This window comes from Typopeltis vanoorti, chromosome 13 (genome assembly GCF_054136105.1).
Source record: "Typopeltis vanoorti isolate ZY-2024b chromosome 13, IOZ_Tvanoo_1.0, whole genome shotgun sequence".
NCBI classification, from domain to species: Eukaryota; Metazoa; Arthropoda; class Arachnida; order Uropygi; family Thelyphonidae; genus Typopeltis; species Typopeltis vanoorti.
Window position 1 is genome coordinate 101,864,017 of NC_143561.1, and position 21,788 is coordinate 101,885,804.

Consider the following 21,788-nt stretch of genomic DNA (forward strand, 5'->3'; position numbering starts at 1 on the left):
TGTTGATAGTACCGATCTTCAATTCTGGTGATATTGAGTTGGGGTGTGTTTTCAGATTTGTTCCAGTAGCTGACTTTTTGCTGTTCGCCATGGTTCCCTGGCATAAACAACGGGTGCCTTGTTTAACCGGCGACGCCCCCAGCCTGCATGAAATTCTATCATGTTGTACCATCATTTAATACTGGGTTTAAGCCAATAAGAATACAATTTGGTCGGCTAAATCCCAAATTGCCAGCCCATCCTCGTTTGTTCAGTATCCAGGTAGATACCTAACAGGGTGCACCACGAGAAGATGAGGATTGGACATTACGTCAGAAGCCCTGGTCGGTTCTCCACATTCCTTTAAAGGCTATGTGGAGATCTCCTCTAGGTTATACAGCTTTGACCCTTAAGCACCCCAAACCCTACTTTTATGACCCAAATGGTTCCTGCAAAGCTGCAATTAGGCAAGATGCCATAAATCAAACCCAAATTTCCCATAGACTCAGCATTACAAATTGCAGTTTCATCAATGGAAACACAGTTTGAATTAAATATACCACATAAAAATGGCTACCAAACTAAAATATAGCACTTAAATATAATGAAATGATAAACAAACACTTAGTTTTTATTTTAAGAAGCTAAATTAAATAAAGATAGTTAATTTCTTCAATTAAAGTTTTCCCCTCCATCCATAAATTTCTCTGCAACACTATGAGATATTCCTGACTGACTTAAGACCTTTGAGCTCCATTCAAAATTGGATCACTTTCCAAAACTTTTAAACCACAGGAAATTTTTTCAAATACGTTAAGTCACTGTAACATAAAAAAAGGTATAGGATGAATTCTTCAATTCCTTCAATAGTTTCTTGCTCTTTATTTTGATAAGCTCTCAATGTACACTCCTTTTCATGCAAGTTCAACGATTCATTTACATCTTCAGTAGGCTTCTACAGACAACCTATCTATCTCAAGTACAGTCAATTGTTGCCTTTTCCAAAAGAAAATTCAAAACCTTCAGTCTTCAATTAAAACTATGGGTAGAGTCTCTTCTAAACTCCCTTCGAGATGGATTTGGAGACTTCGTTTCAGGCATCATCCAAAATGCTGAATTATCACCAGAACTGTTCACTCACTGGGCTATCTTCAGCACTGAAGATCTATCAGTTTCACAAATGCTTGGCAAATATATTCCTTGAAGGAAGCACTTACACCTTAGTGTTTCCTTCAAGCACTAAGACTTCAAGTCAGCTAAGATCCTGATTGAAGAATTGAAGTTATATTTGGAGGGAAGAAAAAACTTAAGCATGTTTAACAAAGGATGGCCTGGTGCAGGGGGAGGATTAGCTGTGTTCTCCTACCAGGATCTTGGCTGACTAGCTTGTCAGGCATGCTTGTAGGTTGAGCACAGTTAAGCCAGGGATGGATTTCTGTGGTGGGCTGGCAGCCTACCACAACTGTCAAAAACCCCGATGGAACTAATATAGATGGCAGTGCCAATATTTCAATGAAGTCCGGAGGGCCATACCCAGGAAGTCTTAGTATCATGCCTGCAAGTGGATCCCCCCCCCCTGAGAAACATGGTGTCGTAATGAGCCATGGCAAAGTTGATACTGAGCAAAGAGCTGGAGAAAGCTACAAAATGCATCTCCCAAGACGTTATGTGGCCAGCATGGGAGATTAGGCCACAACCCCCTCCACTACATTGCCAAGAAGAAGAAAGAAAGGCCATAATTCATAAACATAACAGTAATCAATACAATCCTCTTTTCCTCTATATAGGAACATTTAATTGTCGAACACTTAAAGAAGAGGAAGATCTTATCATCTTACAGCAAGAACTAAAACATATTAAATGGGACATCATGGGTTTAAGTGAAGTTCGCAGACAAGATGAACATTTAATAAAACTAAAAAATGGAGACTACTTATACTATTATGGGAAAAACTAAAGGACGATATGGAGTTGGATTTCTAATTAAGAAAACAATTGCACACCTTATAGAAGAATTTAATTATACAGGTGAAAGAATAATAGAAATCACACTTAAAATAAACTCCAAACTTAAAATCAGGATCATACAAATATATGTCCCCACCTCATCCCACACTGATGAAGAGATAGAAGCATTTTACAACTCACTGCAGCACACTCTAGACAAAAAAAGAAATAACAATCAAAACTTGACTATAGTAATGGGCGATTTTAACACCAAAGTAGGTCATCCCATTCACCAAATAGAAACAATAGGACCATACATATATGGTATAAGCAGCAACTCAGGAATGGCTCTTACAGAATTCTCTATCAGTAACAAGCTTTACATTCTGAATACATTTTTTAAGAAAGCCCTCAAAAGAAAATGGACATGGAGAAGTCCAAATGGAGAAATAAAAATTGAAATAGATTATATACTGTGTAACAATAAAATAGTTCAAGATACCTCACTACTAAATCAAGTAAAAACAGGAAGTGACCACCGACTAGTGAGAGAGCCAAAATTAAAATAAACCCCAAATTGGAAAGAATAAAATGGCTAAACAAAAAAATCAAGAAGTTTTGACTTAAAACCTATTGAAAACAAGAAGGATTACAAAGAAAAACTCAATCAAAATTAGACTTAATAAATATATTTGAAGAAGATGACAAATAAAATAAGCAGAAACCTAATGGAAGTAATAATCTCAGCAGCCAACGAATTGAAAAGCAACAAAAAGACCATAAATATTCAGAGAAAACCTTACAACTACTAAAAAAAGAAACAAAATATGAAACAAGACAAAAACTTAATTTCTAAAATAGAATATGCAGAACAATAAGGAAAATGATATGAAATGAAATAAGATCTTATAACACTAAACAAATAAAAGAAACAATTGAAAACAATAAAAATATGAAAATACTAAAAAAACATTTACCAGTTGGCAAAAGTCAAATAACTGCAATAAAAGACAAGAATGGAACTATAATAAGGGAACCAAGAACGAATCCTAAGCAGGCTATAAGAATTTTATAAAAGAACTCTATAGTGATCCTTCAATAGATAAATCAAATATAAATAACTCTTCACCATTGCATATAGAATTCATCCCCCCCCCATTCACTTCAGATGAAATAAAACAATCATTAAAACAAATGAAAAATGTCCTGGTGAAGACCTAATTCACACAGAATTAAATGGGGAGGAAACAATATTGTTCATCATGTCACAAACTTACTAAATCTATGTAGAAAGTTTTTACTAAATCTATGCCTAGAAGAGAGGAAGATACCAGAAAACTGGAAAAATGCTACTCTGATGCTGTTATTTAAAAGGGAACAAAGAAGTAAAGAACTATAGACCAATTAGTATTCTCTCTAATCTGTACAAAATTCTCACAAAGGTAATAACAAACAGATTAACCGCTCTTCTAGACTGAAATCAACCAATAGAACAAGCAGGATTCCATAAAGGCTTTAACACAATTGATCATATTCATGGGTAAAACTAATAATAGAAAAAGCAGAAGAAAACCAATTACCTCTCTGTTTAGCCTTTATTGATTATGAAAAAGCATTCGATTCCATCAAAACTAATGCAATAATCAAAGCATTCCAGAATCAGGGAGTTCCTGGAGAATATATGGACCTCCTCCAAGAAATATACCACACTGTAACAGCAACAATCCAATTTCACACAAGTAGCAATAAAATATCAATTGAAAAGGTGTCCGACAAGGAGACTATCACCCAAAATCTTTACAGTAGTCCTTCAAGAAATATTTAATAATATAAACTGGACAAACCTTGGTATAAAAATTAATAACAGAAACTTAACACACCTAAGATATGCAGATGATATCATAATTTTTGCAAACACTCCAGAAGACCTTAATATAATGATAGAAGACCGAAAGCAGAAAAGTCGGTCTAAAAATAAACAGAGAAAAAACTAAAATCATGTTCAATCATTTTATAACACCAAAAAACATAACAATAGAAAACAATTTCTTGGAAAGAGTCCAGTTTATATTTAATAATATAAACTGGACAAACCTTGGTATAAAAATTAATAACAGAAACTTAACACACCTAAGATATGCAGATGATATCATAATTTTTGCAAACACTCCAGAAGACCTTAATATAATGATAGAAGACCGAAAGCAGAAAAGTCGGTCTAAAAATAAACAGAGAAAAAACTAAAATCATGTTCAATCATTTTATAACACCAAAAAACATAACAATAGAAAACAATTTCTTGGAAAGAGTCCAGTTTATATTTAATAATATAAACTGGACAAACCTTGGTATAAAAATTAATAACAGAAACTTAACACACCTAAGATATGCAGATGATATCATAATTTTTGCAAACACTCCAGAAGACCTTAATATAATGATAGAAGACCGAAAGCAGAAAAGTCGGTCTAAAAATAAACAGAGAAAAAACTAAAATCATGTTCAATCATTTTATAACACCAAAAAACATAACAATAGAAAACAATTTCTTGGAAAGAGTCTCTTCATATACATACTTAGGTCATCTCATTGATCTAAACTGTGGACTCCAAAAGGAAATAAACAGGAGAGTTCAACTTGCCTGGGGTGCATTCAGAAAATTGAAAAGCATTTTTCAAAACAATGATGACCCACTCCGTTTAAAAGGGAAGACATTTAACCAGTGTATACTTCCAGTCATCGCATATGGTTGTGAAACTTGGTCGCTAATAAAAGCACTGGCAAATAAACTAACAACAACAACTCAAAGCAAAATGGAGAGGTCGATACTAGGCATCACATTAAAAGATAAGTGAAACAGCTGAATAAGAAGCCAGACTCACATCACTGACATCATTCTTCACCATAAGCGACTAAAATGGAAATTGGCCAGACATCTATCCAGGAGAGAAGATGAGCGATGAACCACTATACTAAAGAAACCGGATTCCAAAAGAAGAGAAACGAGGCCAAGGACATCCTAAAAGAAGGTGGAGTGATGAACTGTCAAAATTTGTTGGGAAAAATTGGTCAACCAATGACAAGAACAAAGAAAGGTGGAAAGAACTGGAGGAGGCTTTCTTCCAGCAGTGGACAGAAAATGCCTGAAAAGAAAGGAGGCCTGATGCATTATCTATAGGTAGCAAAACTTCAAAAAGATTAGTGTCAGCACCATATTTTTTGATCTCAGAAACAAGGTTATGGGAAAACATACTTAAATCAATGCAGTCATCCAAGTTCTAGCATTCCATTTCCAAATCGCTGGCAGAGTTGTCTTGTATATTCCTTTGTGCTGAGATTTTCTGCACAAGAGATCAGCCATTCACAATTGTCTGCTGTATTTTCACCCAACAATAATGTCGCTTGATCCCCTGCTGTTTCAAAGCTAGGCATTTCCCCCCCTCCTTCTACAATGTAAGTTTGTCAAGACCTGTTTCCAAAAAAAGTTCCTTTTTCATCAACATTGAAAATTTGTGGGGAAACAGTAGCCCTCTCCTATTCAATTATTTCAGCAATTTTTCTGAAATCTTTCACAGCCTCACACTAAATTATGCGTTATGCCAACCATCCTCTAACCAGTCAAACCAGTATTATTTGCTTACATTAATCAACCCTGTGATATCTCACTATGCTAGTTTCTCAGTGTGTGGTAAAAATAGATACCTTCAAAAAAACTGTAGCTTGGTTTAACGGCATATGAATAATAAGTTGATCCAAGCAATTAATAATTTAACTTCAGCAATTAATCCTTCCAGTTTTCTAACAGTAGACTGTTTGCCCAACACTTCTCACATCATTCATAACACTTTATTCTTAAGATGGATCTTAATTCCAGAATGATACAACTGAACTAAACTTGGAAGCAAGTTTCCATCATTTTCATTCAAGATTCATGAAGAATTTCATGTTTTTAAGTTACTGTTATCTGCTTCTTTCATAATTTTGAATTCTCAAATTCACGTTTTTTTCTATCTGGACATTTTGGAGGGCAAATATGTAGTATATGATAAATAATTTAAAATTAAACTGTATCAATAAATGAAGAGAAAGGCAACTTACAACAGTTTGCCTCAACTGCATGCTGAACGGTAATTCCTCCTGCACTTTTAAAGCAATCTGGGAAGAGTAACTCAGCAATACATTTGAAAGTTGCTAACTCAAATATGTATACAGTACTTTGGGCAAAATAAGCCATTTAATTCATTTATTAGAAATCACTTGAAACTAGTTAAAATATTTTATTCTAGATTGTATATCAGCAATCTGATTGAAAGGTATACATACCAAATGTCTCCCTTCTGCAATCCAGCATTTCATACAGTCATAATAGAAAATTTATACCAGTGAAAGTGTGGGTATAAAGCTGAGGTATATTCTACAATACAATTAGGTTTACATTAGGAATAACAGACAACATTTAAGTCTTTCTATATGATTAACAACATGGAGTTCGAAATAGCTCTGTCATCTTAGATCATCCAAAGAATGAACTCAGTTAAGGTGCCATGAATTACAAATCATGAATTACAAATCATAACATACAAGCTGATACAATTATCATGGAAGTATTCTGATTTGAGATTCTGTATATTATATATTACTATTCTTTCTATATCTCTCACACGAGAGGCCCCAAGTCCTATAGCAAACAAATGTCATACGTGGGCTGGGATTAAGAGCAATATCATCTGTTGATATTTGTCTTAAAGAACTGGTGGAACACTTCATGGTGAAGGTTCCACAGAACTCGGGTAGATGGAATAAAAGACAACCAGAAGAAATAGGTTCAGTAAATCAGCAGTTCAACCATAAAAGGACATTGAATTAGTTGATGCTCATATTCTTATACATTTAGCAGAAATGAGAGAGGTACAATAGGGCCAGTTCTGCTGAACAGCACATATGAAAATATCTGTAGAAGAGACAATGCAGAAACTAACAGTCTATGAAACAGGGGCTGAAGACTCTGTGTGTGTGGGGGGGGGGGGGGTTGATCAATCAACTGAACAGTTCTTTGAGAGATACTTGTGCCATAAGGTTTCTTCAATTCACACAAAAACACAAAGAAATAAATAATATTTATTTAAAAGCCATATATTTCAGCATGAATATTACAGGCCATCAGTGGCAATGTTAGGTAATTACAAGGTAGAATGCAAACAATAGATAGATTTTAAACAGTCAGAGCCATGTGATTTTATACATTTAAAACAAAAAAGACTGAAACTGGTCTGGGTAGAGGCCCATCCCATAATTCATAGCATTATACACATCTGAAAGGATGTATGCTTTGCATTATGGGATATTAAGACAATTGATGTGAAGTCATTAGCCTCAATATACAAGTATCCAGTCATGAAGATACTTGACATGTAAACTGTTTGCTTACACTTGGAGAAAGGATTAAACCAAGAATATAATTTCTTGGCATCTTTAATTTAATGCAAAGGTATAATCGAGGAAAACACTGTATTATTAGTTAACTGTATTAAAAAAAAACTAATGATGCGTGATTAGAATAAGACTCCCATATCTTAGATGGTGAGAGGCAGTTGTTCCGATTTAAGTTCAGACTGAGAAGTACGGGCTTCAGTGCTTTCTTTAAATAAATGTTCAAATTTATAGCAACCAAGATAAAGTAAGCAAATTTCAGATCATAGGACCATAATATCCTATGGTCTGAAATGCACTTACTGAAGTAAGCACATTTCAGACCAAAAGTGCAGAAGTTACAGATAGCAGAGTAGTATATGGTGGAGTGGAATCTAGGAGAATGAGAGTGACTAGTAAAGTGCCTCAAGAATTTGTACTAGGATCACTACTCTAATTTGTATGCGAATGATATAAGTAATGATTTATAGGATGATATTCAGTTGTTTGCTGATGATGCAAAGCTGTGGAGGGTAATAATTGACAAAAACAATATTATAGATATCCTGCAGGATGATTTAAATAAATTGACATTATGGGCAAAGGATAATGGTTGTCAATTTAAGTTGGAAAAAACAAAGTTATGCACTTGGGTTGAATAGGTTACATACTGTGTATCACATTGATGGTATTAGATTGCAGGAAATTGATGAGGCTAGGACTTAAGGATAATGGTGGACAGAGAGTTGAAGTTTGCATAATGGACAAGTTGATAAATAGCTCAAAGGATTGGTCAACTGGCTGTTGAAAAATACATTATATCATCTTGATTGCACAGATTGGGTCATCTGGGTTTCTTGGGGATCAGGAGGTGGTGAAGAGGATTCAGAGATGAATCACCAAGTTGGTGATAGGTCATGTCTGTGGAATGCTCCCTATGCAGATAGGTTGCAAAGTTTAATTGATAGGTGGAAAAAGAGACAACATGGTAAAAACTTTAGTTCATAAAAAGTGTTCTATAAGATTGACACAAAGGAAAATTTTTAATACATGACAATGTATTAAAAATACATGTCATGTATTGAAGGTTGCATAAAAGGATTTTGAAAGTTTATTTTTCACTTGGTCAGACTAAAATAAATTTAGTTTAATCCTTTATCCAAGTGTGTGCAAACAAAGTTTGCACCTGAAAGTATCTTCAGGACTGGGGTAAAGTGGTACAACACCAGGCAACTCCTTGCAAAGGTGGAGCAAGCTACCAACACTCCTATCTCAGTATCTCTCATAATACAAAACACATCTCCTTGCAGATATGTATAATGTTATGCATTAAGGGAAGGACCACTACCCAGACTATTTATCAACTAGTTTCGACCTTTATTGAGGTCTCTTCAGTGGGAGCCAGGCCCAAGTGGAGATACCAAGGCAGAAAGGTTATTTTTCACTTGGTCAAACTATAATAACAACATCTTTCTCTAAATCCAGAGTAATTTAATAAAAAGGTGGCACACCGTTTGGCAGCTGCTATAGGAGGAGATGACCTTGCTAATGCTTCTGCCTTGGTATCTCCACTTGAGCCTGGCCCCCACTGAAGAGACCTCAATAAAGGTCGAAACTAGTCTGGGTAGTGGCTCTTCCCTTAATGCGTAACATTATAGATATCTGCAAGGAGATGTGTTTTGCATTATGGGAGATACTGAGATAGGAGTGTTGGTAGCTTGCTCTACCTTTGCAAGGAGTTGCCTGGTGTTGTACCACTTTACCCCAGTCCTGAAGATGCTTTCAGGCACAAACTTTGTTTGCACACACACTTGGATAAAGGATTAAACTAAATTTATTATAGTCTGACCAAGTGAAAAATAAACTTTCAACATCTTTCTCTAAATCCAGAGTAATTTAATAAAAAGGTGGCACACTGTTTGGCAGCTCCTATAGCAGGAGATGACCTTGCTAATGCTTCTGCGTTGGTATCTCCACTTGGGCCTGGCTCCCACTGAAGAGACCTCAATAAAGGTCGAAACTAGTCTGGGTAGTGGCCCTTCCCTTAATGCATAACATTATACATATCTGCAAGGAGATGTGTTTTGCATTATGGGAGATACTGAGATAGGAGTGTTGGTAGCTTGCTCTACCTTTGCAAGGAGTTGCCCAGTGTTGTACCACTACACCCCAGTCCTGAAGATACTTTCAGGCGCAAACTTTGTTTGCACACACTTGGATAAAGGATTAAACTAAATTTATTATTACATAAGAGGATGTTTAGTAAGTGTACAAACTAGAAGATTTTTTTGCTTAGAAATCGATTGCCAGAATTAACTGTGAGTACCCTGACAGTGAATGAGTTTAAGGAGAGGTATGATAGGTGCTATGTATATAAAGGTTATTGTGGATCTCCCATGGCGAGTCTTTTGACTCCATGGTGATAGCTGTATTATAATAATAATAACAGAAGCGTCTTTGGAAAACTTGGTAAAAAGAACAAAGCTAATAATAATGATACATACCTACAGGATTTCTGTCTGGGACATAAACTAGTCATTACTAAGTTCCAACAAAGATATGTACAAATTCACAGGCAAGAACAGACAAGAAATAAAGTTACATTCAGTGCATTACTGTTGATAGCAATATCCTCACAATGGTTCAGGACACTTGAGTGAATAATTTGAAATAGGAAAAATCACATTTAGTTTTGAGCAGCACAACAATGAAGATCTCATTGAAAAGAAAAATATATAAGCATTTTTTAAAAAAGAAAGCAGAGCAGCTTTCAAAGGTGAACCACAGATTCTGATACATAAATATTATTAAAGGGGAAGAAAATTAAAGTTTGAAAATAATCAAATCTTGGAGACTCAGTGGCAGACTTAAAAAAACTGATACAGTCATGAGGCATGTGGTGAAGTTGTCTGCAAGGATAGAAACATTAACTCCATGGTGGACTCAGGAAGTTAAAAATGAAGTCAGGGAAACCAAAGCATATATGTTCCTAGAAAGTTAGCCATCACATGCTCTGATAGAATACAGAGGAAAATGTATGCCAATGTATGTCATGGGAAGACTTTAGTAAGGAAGACATATCAGGAGGCTCTTGAAAAGCTTATAAATGGAGGAAAATACTGTAAAAGGAACCAGATGATAAATGTGACAAAAACTGAAGACATTTTAGGTGCTTGGATTAATTACTTCGAAAAACTGTTAAATGAAATAAGCAGTAACTGAATAGTGGTAAAAAAAAATATTCATGAGGAATGAACTTGATATATTATTATTATTAAACAAGACCTCATGGAGTCAAAGACTCATCTAGGAGGTCCTTTTATCTCACACACATCATACCGTGTCTTAAACACATTCAAACTCCTTGCAGACACCACACTCTCAAGGCAAGGCATTCCAATCACTCACAACTCTGCACGAAAAAAACCTGCCTCTCACTCCCCTACTCACACCCTCTTTATACAGTTTCCAGGTATGACCTCTGGTTCTCCCCTGATCTCCCACTATTCTATGTAGAACTTCTCCACCATTGATCCTATAACAACCCCTCACCAACTTGTAGGTCTCTATCATATCTCCCCTCTTCCTTCTCTCCACTAGACTCTGCAAATTACATCTTTTCAATCTTTCCTCATACTCGACATTCCAGAGGTCAGAAACTATCTTAGTCAGTCGCCTTTGCACCCTTTCCAACATCTCTTCATCCTTCTGAAAACCAGGTGACCAAATCTGGGCACAATAGTCCATGTGTGGCCTAATCAAAGCCTTATACAATGGAACAAGAATCTCCCTACTTCTACACGTCAGTGTCTTCCTCATCATTCCCAGAAGTCTTTGTGTTGTCTTCACAATTTTGGCGATGTGTCCCCTAAATTTTAGATCCTTATCCACTATCACTCCCAGATCTCTTATTTCCTCTACTTCCAACAATATATTCTCACCAAGCATAAATTCTGCGTCCCATCTTTGTTTTCCAAATTTTAAAACCTTACATTTTGCAACATTGAACTCGCATCCCCATTTGCTTGCCCAATCACTCAATTTATTCAAGTCTTCTTGCAAGGCCACAACATCTTCACTACTCTTTATGGTTCATCCCAACTTTGCATCATCTGCAAACAACTGAATATCTCCATCCAAATCTTCGCCAATATCATTAATATACAAGTTAAATAGTAATGGCCCTAAAACAGATCCCTGAGGCACTCCACTAGTGACTTTCCTTTTCCTGGATATTGCACCCCCATACACAACTTGTTGATACCTATCAGATAGCCAGTCTCCAATCCAATGCACTAATCTAATATCCAACCCCATCTGCTCTAGTTTGACTGTCAACTTATCATGAGGTACTCTATCAAAAGCTTTTGCAAAATCCAAGTATATTACTGTGTATCCTTCTCCTCTGTCCAAGGAAGCAGTCACTTTATTGTAATAAGTAAGTAGATTAGTTAAGGAGATAAAAATCCCTTATTGTTACAATAAGGGATTTTTATCTCCTTAACTTATCAACCTCGCCACAAAAAAATAGCCGTTTTGGCTTTTCATCTAAGTAAGTAGATTACTAAAACATGACCTCCCTTTAGCAAATCCATGGTGTCCATCAAAGATTATACCATTGTTGTCAACCCAACTCTGGATACTAGTTCTCACAAGCTTCTCCAACAACTTAACCACAACACCTGACACACAGATAGGCCTATAGTTTGATGCTTGAGTTCGATCACCTCCTTTATGAAGTGGCACAATCTTGCCCTCCTTCCACTCTTTAGAAACTTGACCAAGTGCAAGACTTGTATTAAAAAAATATGTCAAGGTAGGTGTCAACTCTCTGGCACATTCCTTCAGAATATGTGGTGATATATTATCAAGTCCCACAGCCTTATTTATATCTAGTTTACTCAACTCCCCAAACACCTCTTGCTCACTTACAGTCAGTCTCTCCTTCCCATCATCAACTGCTCTTAATCTCTCCATGAAGTCACATTCACAAGATTGAAAGATCTTTATGAACTGCTCATTAAGTATCTCCACCACACATTCTGCAACAGTTGTCTTTATACCATTTCCTCCAATCAATGTCATCCTTCCATAATCATTCTTTCTTTTGCTGGCTACATATCGAAAGAACTCCCTAGGATTCTTTTTGGCTTCATTAGCTAACTGCTGTTCATATCTCTCTTTAGCTACTCTCACCAACCAAGTCACCCTCCTTGCCTGGTCTTTGTAGACCTCATGAAATTGGTTACTTCCACTTCTCTTATGCTGCCTCCACAATGTCCTTTTTCTCTGTATTGCATGCTTAATCTCTTTATTCATCCATCTCACACCTACCTTATTTAACCTTCTCACCCATGGTATACATTTAGCCATTGCATCTACTAAATAGTTTTTGAAAATCCCCCAAGATGCATTGATCTCTTTTCCAGCTAACTCCTCATTCCATGCTACACCTGCAAGCTGTCTCCTGAGCTCTTCATAATCACCTCCCCCCCCCTTGTAGTTCCACATATACCCTTTTTTCACAGGGGTCCTTGCACTGCTGGCAACCACCCAGGTAATCACCTCATGGTCACTTTCACCAATTGGTGGATGATTTGACACCTCATTGATAATTACATCCTCCGATGAGATGACCAAATCCAAGACCCTTAATCCTCGTGTGCCCTCTGTTACATACTGTCTGAGGTAGTTATCCTGATCACATTCCTCTTTAATATAATCCGTGAATATAATCCTGATCACATTCCTCTTGAATAAAAAGCCATCAAAAAACAAACATGGAAGGGCAGCTGGAGTAGATGATAATCTATCAGAAATGATCAAATATGGAAGTATAACACATTATAATTCAGAAGACATGATCAGAAGTTCAAATTCTCCATACTTTTAGGCAGAATTCTCATAGTACCCATCTAAAATAAAGGGAAATAAAACAATGAGAGAATTGCAGAGGAATTCTTGTACTGAGTGTTCTGGGTAATATTTATATAGCATATTTCAGAAGAGGCTAAGAAAAATTATGGAAAGGAAACTTCAGGAATAAGCTGGGCTAATGTCAAACAGGGATTGTAAGGATCAGATTTTCACTTTAAGACAAATGGTTGAGCAATTAGGAATATACCATGAATCTGCATTTATTATTATTACATGATACCTCATTGCAGGGAGTCCAAGGACTCATCACAGGAGGGCGCTCTACTTCATTAAATACATCTCACCCTCTCCACTAATACCATCAACACCAACAATAGTATTTTTTGTCTGTAAATTACATGTGTTCTGCAGGCCAATTTGCCTGCATGAAGGATAAAAAACCTGAGTTTCCGGGAGGTAAAAAACCCTGCTACCTCCATATGAGATCGACTAATTCACCTTCAATTGAAAAGTCCATATAAGAATTCCCCTCGTCACGATGAGAATCAGAGGGTGCAATGTTCTGCTCTTCTTCCAGCAAAATCTGTTCAAAATTTTATGGTGTAACTAAGATTATCAAACAATATGGTCTATGTTTGAATTGTATATCAACAGTCAAAAATAAAAGTACAGGAAGATGGTTTGATGAAATCAGGTGTGAGAGGATGCACACTATCTCAACTATTATTCATAATCACATAAAAAAAATGTAGCATTAAGCCTGATATCAAAATCATTTACTTTATTTTATGCAAATGATGTTATCCTCTTAAATAAATCCAGTACAAGTCTCCAGGATTCCATAACTAAATTGAGTAACTGCTTTAAGAAATTTAGTATGAAAATCAGTAATCAAAAGACAGACTGAAAATAATCAGGTAAATGGAAAACATCAAACTGCATCCTGAACAGAGAACCTATAGAACATTTCAGCTATTTAGGCACAATTTTTTATGAAGATGCAGATTAAACAAGAAAATAAACAAAATAAGCAAAGCTGGTAGTATAAAGAGACAACTGAAGAAAGTTATTATATATATGGGCATCTTCATGGAGTTCAAAGACTCATCATGAGAGGTCCACTAACATCAACACTAACTATTTGCACAATACCCATCGCATTTTACTTTGAACTCATTCACAAAGAAGTTGCAATTGACTATGGTAACGCATTCCATTCCACTTTTACTGAAAAATTTCTTTTGTATCAATCCTATATATTCCTTAAGCATTTATATGTCTCTATCACACACTCATCCCTCTCTCTTCTCCACTTATCAATCAGTTACCGTAATCCAGAAATCTTCAATTTCTCCTCATATGGAGCATGCCATAGTTCCTGTCACCACCTGATCACTTATCTCTGGATCCATTCCCCCTCTTGCACATCTCCAAGAAACCTAGGTGACCAGATCTGTGCATAATAGTCCAGATGTGTCAGGGCTACTTTTATGTATGACATTTGAACTTGACTTCAGAAGCCCACTTGTTATGTGCCATGCAGTCATTTTTGACTCTTGGTGATATTGTGAACAAAGGCTCTATCCCACTCTTGTCCTTTCTTTCAGCAATAATAAGTTCCAGTTGGTAAGTTCTTTGATACTGTTCATCAAACTGTTTTCTGGCCTTCCTGTTCTTCTCATTCCTTCAATCTTCCTCAACAACCATCACCTCCAAGGAGCATTCTGTCTTTATACTCTCTAAAACCTTATCTGGTCATTCTTGCAGTCCATGGGATTCTTAATAGTTCCTCCATGCCCATAATTCAAATGAATCAATTCACTTTGTCTTTCTTCTTAATAATTCAACTTTCACATCCATACATCACTACTGGAAATACCATTGCTTTGACAATTCTAACTTTCATGGCCATACTCATTTAATGTTTCTGCCATTGATGTCATCCGTTCACTCCTAATTTTTGTTAGGTTTAACATGGGTTTTTTTTTTTTTTTTTTCATGGCTATCCTTTTAATTTCATCTTCATATTTGCCATCATTTTTGATTCTGGATCCCAGTAAATCATGATTTTCAACTTATTATAAATTCATTTACATTGCCAGAAGCTACCCACTTTTTGCTGATGTTTAAATTAAGAATCCACTAACATCCCTAAATCCTAAGCCTCATTATTTCTTACATCCTAGTTCCATCAATGGAGTACACAGCTGGCTTTTCATCCAAAAATTTTATATAAAGTTTGCACCTGAAAGTATCTTCAGGGCTGGGGTAAGGTAATACAACACCGGGCAATTCGTTGCAAAGGTGGAGCAGAAGAGACCTCAATAAAGGTCTCTACCCAGACCTTGAAACTAGTCTGGGTAATGCTCTTAATGCATAACATTATACATATCCGCAAGGAGATGTTTTGCATTATGGGAGATACTGAGATAGGAGTAATGTTAGCTTGCTCCACCTTTGCAACGAGTTGCCTGGTGTTGTACTATCTTACCCCAGTCCTGAAGATACTTTCAGGCGCAAACTTTGTTTGCTCACACTTGGATAAAGGATTAAACTAAATTCATTATAACCTTGCTACATTTAACTGATAGTCATTCTTCTTTGTCCATACTGTCAAACTGATTTGAACTTAACAAGCTGAGACTGGAATTAGAAATAAAGCAGCTTATCAAAGAGTAGAGGCCACAAATATAAGAGTTCTATGAAAAATTAGAAGTGAACAGATGACATCAATGGAAGAAACATTAAATATGAAGATATTAAGAGGGAAGTTGATATTGTTAGCATTCGGGAATACAGGAGCAGAGCTAATCTCAGGTGGTATGGTCATTTAAACAGAATGGGAAAAGAAACATTAGTGAAGATGTCTGATGGCAGGGAAAAAGAACCAGAGGAAAATTAAGATCTAGGTAGACTGATGCAGTTAAAAGTGCCTTGGAAGACCAGAACATAAAATCTGATAATATTGGAGTTCTAACAGATAAACTAATTGGGAGGAAAATTATCAATGGTTAATAATATAAACTTGTGTAATACTATCATAGTATCTTGTAAAGCTCCCCCCTGTTGGTACATATCAAAAATTTGATTATGACTAACAGCAATAATTATAAATGGAAATATTCAACCACTCTTTGACTGGTGTCACTTTTCTTTTGTACCATCAGTCACTGTTTTAAAGGGCACATTCGATTATTATTGCACCACATCACTGTGGATTTCAAGAGGTTTATATTAAATTTTAAACAAATGTACATGGACAAGAGTGCCCATCCCCTCTAAAAAAAAGAAAACATAAACTCAAGCAAAGAATAATCTACCCCTCCCCCATGTACTCATGCAATGCTATAACAAAACTGAATATATATATATATAAAAAATAAAAATCAGCTAACGCCTATTTGTTCCCGTATAGGGAGTAGGCGGGGCCGATTACCCTATCTAACGTTTGGAGACTGAGTGGGCAGTTCAATCTCCACTGGTAGCCAATCAGAGAGATAGCTAACCCAAGGCTATCACTGATTCATCGGTATGCAGTGAAGGCAGTGGCAAGCTAGTGCCGCCATCTCGTGATCCCTAATCCTAATACAATATTTTTAATGTCTGAAAATAGTGTGGGTTCGACAGTCGTTTTTCTTGAATTTATGGGATGAAAAACAGAGTTTCCGGGAGAAAAAACCCGCCAGCCTGTGCCAGAGATTGACTAACTCAGGAACCGGTCGAAAAAAGGCTTAGAAAAATTTCCTCTAGTTGGTGACTAGATTTGAACCACCAAATCCTTTCTTCGTGTGGTCAAACGCTGTAGAGTGCAAACGCCACTTCTACTGAGCTACACAGGCTCTCTAAAGAAGAGAGTCAGCAGTACCCGGTGTTCCCAGTTGGTTACCCTCCCAAATACTGATCGAGGCCAATGCTGCTTACCTTCAGCGATCGGACGAGAACCAGTGTATTCAACGTAGTCTGGCTGCTATATATATATATAAATAAATTTAAAAAATTCAAGTTTTACATAGTTGAAATACAGACTTGCAACAATATGGTAAAAATTATATTTTTGAAAATACATCCAGGAAACAGCAATATGTATGGGAAACCACAAACAATTTAATGATTAAAAGGGAAAACCATGTCCACACAGTTAGTAGTGGCTATGCGCTTCACAACCATATGCCTGGGAAAGGCGTGTCCAGGGTTCGATTCCCATTGCCGACATGAGGAACTTAAGGATCTTTCTCAGACATAGCTAAGTTAGCTGGTCTTGGGCATGGTTTTGAAAAGCAGCAGGGTTTTTCACCCCAGTTTATCTGGGATTTTTCCTCCCGAAAGCAGGCAAACCAGCCCTGTGAACACACGCAGCTACAGCCATAGAATATACCTGGAGGCATAGGGCTAGTCAACCTTATCCTCAGGACAGGTACGACTTATAAGGGCTTAAGATAGCTCTGTAACAAGCCAGTAGGCCTAACACGTAGAAGGGAGAAAAAAGGTGCTATTTGAGGTTAAATATTACAAGTGCAAAAAAAAAAAAAGAGAGGATAGGAGAGATGAGCAACATTTGTGGGTGGTACTTTCATATATATATATATATATATATATATATATATATATATATATATATATATGCTTTAATATGGGATCATGTGGAGATGATAGTGTTTTCCTCTTCTAGAAGGTTCAAATTTTACTCAAAACAGGCACACTGGCCAAAAGAACACATGCAATAAAAAGACAATAATACACTGCCATCACAGACTTAGTTGATTTTGTAGTTTCAAACAACAACATTGCTGTTAACATGGAATGACTTATCTTTTCATTCCAGCCTACATATCTATAATATACTATTAATAGTGGTAGAGTCTTTGACCTTGTTCCATTGTGGTTATTTTTTTTTTTCTAAAAGACAACAACTTCAAGTCATTAGCTTTCTGAAATTATTAAGTAATAATAATGAAGCAGCTTATATCTATTTCAAAACCATTATAAACATGTTAAAATGAAAATGTAATAGTAATCAAATAAATAATGAAATTAGTAGTATATTTTTTAAATAAAGCAACAGAAGCTTTTCATGATTTTTTTTTTTTTTAAACATACATAAACAGGTGCCTACGGGTATACACTATTTAAATTCAAGATGCCAAAATATGAGTATTATGATAGTGTCAAGTTAAACTATCCAGCACAGTTATGATCAACTATATTAAACATTCGTAAACACAGTAAACAGCTGAGTAATGAAGATTCACACATCTCCATCAACAAAGAAATATCAAAACGATTCCAATAAGTAACAATACTGAAGTTCTCCCATCATGGAAAATTACTCTCCACCATTTGTTTGTTTCACACGTATCACTGTACTGGATATACATTTGCAACATATTCAGATTTGCAAATCACATTAACACTTGCTAATCACCATATATAAATGAAGTATTTAAAAAAAAGTTGCAAAACTTTTTACTTGAGTAGTTAAATTTAAATTTTCTCAGCAGAAAACTAATCAGTGATTAGTTTTCTGCTGTGATTTGAATGTGGATTTGAATCCCAGATTTTTCCCAATTTTTTTTTCTCTCATTCAGCAGAAACAGAACTTCAGAGACTTAACCCAGAGAGCCAATATTCTTAGCAAGCACAAGGTGAATTTTAACATATTTATATTAATGTAACAATTTCTCCAACAATAAAGCCTTGGGAAATCTTGATAAATCTTCCCAAAATTATAGTGAAGCAAAATAATGAAACAAATTCATCTTACAAAAGAAATGCACCATTCAGATCATCATATCTAAAATGTGGGAATCATTTTTTTGTTCTGCAAGTTTGTAGGTAATTAATGCAATACTATCAAATGAGATGCTTTTGTTATAATAAATGAAATCTTAAAATATTTTACAGTAATCAGTATTATTCTTGGGAAGTTTGAAGATTTTATCACACAAGACCTGATTGAAAAGATGTGTATTCAAGTCCTTTTTGTTCTTACCAGAACAACTGGTAAAAGGACATTCCTATAGTTCTTTCAATCAAGATGTGTTAAATGGTCAAGCAAAGGTAAAAATTGGGCTTCATTTCCTGCAAGACAGGAAAATCAGTGCAAGAACATCTGCAACTGACAAATCAGTAAGTAGAGTTTGAAAAAACAGTAACAGCTGGGCTGAATCTCCCAAGTGAATTTTGCCAACTAGTGCAAGCATAGTAATAATAGTTGCATTTATAGTTGCAAAGATGCCATATTTGATACATATTTTTCTCAAGAAATAAAATCTTCATATATGATTTACAACTTTCCATTCTCTGTCAAATAGCAAAATATATAACCCATGTATCATCATGAATTAAAAACTACAAAATTTTACGCTACATAATTCTAAAAAAATCACTTTAAAGTGCAATTTATGAAACTAGTTTAAAAGTTTTAAAATGGCCAGTATGTTTTTTAATAAATTATATCAAATGAAAGTTGGATATGCAAAATTATTAGATATTTTCAATATGGTATGCTTGTTTGTTCAGAGAATTTGTTTTAGTGTCATTTTGGATCATTTTGGCCGTACTGCATGATAAATTTGATCATAGTTTGATATTTTAAGCGCTTATACCAATAACGAAAGTATAAAAATTTAAATCATTTTCATAACGAGGGTTAAATCACACATATGTGTGATTTAACGAAATGCGTGCTGCATTTCATAAATGAATGCGTTGAACCCAGAAAAACCCACACCATAGTTGGATTAGAAAGACCACTAAAATATAACATTGAGGTTTACTGCCCATATTTTTGTATATTTCCTTATGATATGCAGCATCTTAGCATACAACAAATAAAAAATATAATAATACTTTACCTAACTTTATACATTAGATTGTGCTATTCCAGAATATACTTTAAGTTTTCATAAAACTTTAAGACCTTAATTTAAATATATTTTAATATAATTAATCTTTAAACATATTTCCCTAATATTCGTTATTTTTTTGTGTTCGCAGTAAGACCGAAGCAATAAAAGAATACTGCTACACAACCTACCTTTACAGACTGCAGGAAATAAAAGTACATTATCTATAAGCTAATATAACGAAGCAAATTTACATTTCTTATTTTACTCCTTTTTTTTAAATTACGCGATTCCAAAAACAATTTATAGCCGTCCAAATCTACAAAATTAGGCTTCGAAGTACAGTTACCAGGAGTTCCAAAGTATTTTCGCAATTGCTGAAGTACTAAGAAGCCACATTGGCAACTGCGCGTAGAGGTTATTAACTATCTGAAGAAGCCAATGAGAAGCGATTTCTGCGTTTTCTCGGATATGTTTCATGGTTTGAATAGCTTGAACCTCATTGAGATGTATGCTTAGCTTTTTAGAATGTACACAATAGTATTTCGTTAATTTTATTATCATATATCATATATTGCGGCACACCTCTCTTTTATGATAATTTTATCTTCTTACAATAAATTCTAGTAACAGAAACGCTTGGATGAGAGTACATGTTCAAATACTGTCGCCATTTGTCTATTTCGTAAGAGGTAATAGTCATGCACGTGATTCGTAATATCATAGCTCTTCCTCACCGCCTCCCCCCCCCCGTGTGTTGCATGAACAGCTACAATGATTCAACCTATAAATTGAATCATCTGTTAAATATGATTAATTGTTAATTTAAGCATAAAATACCTTCTTGCTAATAACAGTCCTTTTTTTTCTCACTCCTCCACATAAAGCACAACTACACTAGCGCTATTTTCTATTTTATTCCACGTTGAAGCAATATTATTACAAAAATACTAAACATAAACTGCACTGCAATTCTCAAAACTCACATGTCGCATGCACCAAAGCTTCTGTGCGAGCACCTTACAGTGTATCCAGCTTCCCGTTCGTAGCGGAGAGTTACACGTTCAATTCCCTAGGCTTCCTTGACGGAAATATTTCAAATTTCTAAATTTCTGCGCTGAGATTATGAGGCAATGTTTTCTCACGGAACTGTTCCATATTTTTTTTTTTTTTTTACAAACACAAGGAACAGTGATGGATCAACAGAAAAGGCATATCAAGAGACAATGGACACAAGGGAAACTTGATTTGCTCAAATTATAATAAATAAAAATTCAGTGATTTTAGGTAAACAAAAGTCAAACCAAGATCTGTTTTTAAACTATAATACTAATAAGATTTTTTTTTAAAAAATACTGTTAATAAAAAACTCGGATAACCCATAATACTGTCATAAGGAGTTTTCATTAGCCGTCTCAGGATATCTGAATTATATTCTCCTATAAAACCAAAATCTGGATCTACAATCCACAGAGAAAATAAAATAAACATAAAAAATAATATATAAGCATATGCACAGTTATCTATTTCGCCTTGAAAGAAAAAAAAAATAGAATAAGCTCATGGCTCACAGTCACACCGTGACATCATGAAGGGCGCAAAGCCTTAAACCAACTCCTAGTCTTTCTTCATAAATCTTTTGAAAGCTGGGGGCTCGAAACTCCTGCAGGGTTATTCTGGACATGAGTGAATGAGAAAACTAAAATTGATGAGTCTTCTAATTATCTCCCA

At 35.3% G+C, this 21,788-nt stretch overlaps 1 protein-coding gene across 9 annotated transcripts in view; it reads right to left on the reverse strand.

Moving 5' to 3' along the window:
* The window catches only part of LOC150100419 (eukaryotic translation initiation factor 4 gamma 3-like), a 405,123-nt gene that overhangs the window by 319,173 nt on the left and 64,162 nt on the right, over nt 1-21,788 (reverse strand). Inside the window, exon 1 of one of the 9 annotated variants that reach the window (XM_090403088.1) lies at nt 21,044-21,082. The exons of 4 other annotated variants lie outside the window; for them this stretch is intronic. The gene's annotated coding sequence lies outside the window, so the exon portion shown is untranslated. Of the gene's footprint in view, nt 1-20,066; nt 20,084-20,248; nt 20,377-20,406; nt 20,499-20,897; nt 21,014-21,043; nt 21,083-21,788 lie in introns of those variants that run through there. 4 more of the 9 variants (XM_090403086.1, XM_090403087.1, XM_090403084.1 and 1 more) reach the window with 4 other exon arrangements.